Genomic DNA, 2,500 nt, shown 5'->3' with positions numbered 1-2,500 from the left:
TGGGCCCTGGTGCGACAGGTTGCCTCGAGCACCATCGGCACACGCTGGGCCCTGGTGCGGGCGGTTGCCTCGACCACCATCGGCACACGCTGGGCCCTGGTGGGTTTAGGCACATCTTCAAATTTCTGTCGTGCCAATGCCATTTTTATGGCTTGTAAATTCATACAATGGTCCCCTAAGCCTTCACGTGAAGTTTCGTTGGAAGATGACTCGTTTTCTATTTTTCACGATTTTCGAAACTTTTTGCGGTTCGGGATTTTTTAAAATTTTTTTATAAGGATTTTTGGCACCAAATTTTGTAGGCATGATCCTTCTATTTTTGTTGGCATGCACAAAAAAATTCAGCTAAAAACTCGAAGTAGAGAAGATTTTGTGACCGTTTGAAAAAAGTGTCCCCATTTCAGACACTTTAACGGCTACTGGTAGCAAACCTGTAAAATCTCAAATGCTCTTTAAGGGGGTGTGAATTCTCAGAGGTTTGATGAGGGATAGGGGGCCAACACAAGGCCAAGTACCAGCACCCATCGCACATCATTTGCGCACACCCCCCCGGCCCCCCTCCCAATCGCCGGAACCCCAATGCCGCCGGTCAGGTTCTCCGGCGGTACTCCGGCGATGCTCCGGCGATGCTCCGGCGATGCTGTCCCGAGTGAAAAAAATGCGGCACCAGCACATGCTGGAGCCAAGCATGGGCACCGTGGCTCAAAATCGAACTTCGGCCAAGGCCTCGACCATCAATGGCACATGATGACGCATGGTGATGGCACATGCATCGACCATCATCGGCATAGGCTGCCCTTCGGTACGGGCACTTGCCTCGACCGCCATCGGCACAAGCTGGGCCCTGGTGTGGGTTGTTGCCTCGATCACAATCGGCACATGCTGAGCCTTGGTGCGGGCGGTTGCCTCGAGCACCATCGGCAGACCCTGGGCCCTGGTGCGGCCGGTTGCCCCGATAACCATCGACACACGCTGGGCCCTGGGGCGGGCGCTTGCCCCCAGCACCATCGGCACACGCTGGGCCCTGGTGCGGGCGCTTGCCCCGAACACCATCGGCACAAGCCGGCCCTTGGTGCGGGCTCCTGGCTCGACCACCATCGGCACACGCTGGGCCCTGGTGCGGGCGGTTGCCTCGAACACCATCGGCACACGCCGGCCCTTGGTGCGGCCGGTTGCCTCGACCACCATCGGCACACGCTCGGCCTTGGTGAGGGCGCTTGCCTCGACCACCATCGGCACACGCTGGGCCCTGGTGCGGGCGCTTGCCTCGACCACCATCGGCACACGCTCGGCCTTGGTGCGGGCGCTTGCCTCGACCACCATCGGCACACGCTGGGCCCTGGTGCGGGCGGTTGCCTCGACCACCATCGGCACACGCTCGGCCTTGGTGAGGGCGCTTGCCTCGACCACCATCGGCACACGCTGGGCCCTGGTGCGGGCGCTTGCCTCGACCACCATCGGCACACGCTCGGCCTTGGTGCGGGCGGTTGCCTCGACCACCATCGGCACACGCTGGGCCCTGGTGCGGGCGGTTGCCTCGACCACCATCGGCACACGCTGGGCCCTGGTGCTGGCGGTTGCCTCGACCACCATCGGCACACGCTGGGCCCTGGTGCGGGCGGTTGCCTCGAACACCATCGGCACAAGCCGGCCCTTGGTGCGGGCGGTTGCCTCGAGCACCATCGGCACACGCTGGGCCCTGGTGCGGGCGGTTGCCTCGACCACCATCGGCACACGCTGGGCCCTGGTGCGGACGGTTGCCTCGAGCACCATGGGCACACGCTGGCCCTTGGTGCGGGCTCTTGCCTCGACCACCATCAGCAGAAGATTGCCCCTACGTCGAACACCATCGATACATGCCGGGCCTTGGTGTGGGCACATGCCTCGAGCTGGTGCGGGCGGTTGCCTCGACCACCATCGGCTCACGTTGGCCCTTGTTGCGGGCACATGCCTCGACCACCATCGGCACCTGCGCACCCTCGGTGTGGGATTTGCTTGTTTGGAAAAAGTGTCCCCGTTTCAGACATTTTAACGTCTACTGGTAGCATATCTGTAAAATCTCTAATGCTCTTTAGGGGGTGGTGGTCCGGCACCCCCTCTCCCCCCCCACGGGGGGAGTAGGTGTGCGCGATGGGCCTCCCATTGCGTGCACCCCGGCCAACGTCCCTCGAACGAAATACAGGGCGTGCATGCCTTCCGGCGATTTTTGTCCGGCGACTGGTTGCTCCGGTGACCGGCAGGCGCCCATGGCCTCGATCGGTTGGCTTGCATGCAAAAAAAGGGAGCCGAGCTCCAGCGCGTGCACGCGGCGGATGCTGCCCTAGACCCCAGACCAAGTCCCTGAATCGGGCAACGGCTCCCTGGGGTGGTGCGAGCAGAAGCTGCGGTTGCGGGCTTGGCCCGGCCAAGTCTCTCGGTATTTGACGGTCTCGCGGTCCCTTCTCATCGGCCACAAAAATGCCTTGGCCTCGATGAGGCCGTGCACGCAGCCGATGCTGCC

This window comes from Durio zibethinus, unplaced genomic scaffold (genome assembly GCF_047325235.1).
Source record: "Durio zibethinus cultivar Kanyao isolate XHJ-2024 unplaced genomic scaffold, ASM4732523v1 HiC_scaffold_2, whole genome shotgun sequence".
Classification (NCBI taxonomy): domain Eukaryota; kingdom Viridiplantae; phylum Streptophyta; class Magnoliopsida; order Malvales; family Malvaceae; genus Durio; species Durio zibethinus.
This window is presented reverse-complemented; position numbering follows the sequence as displayed.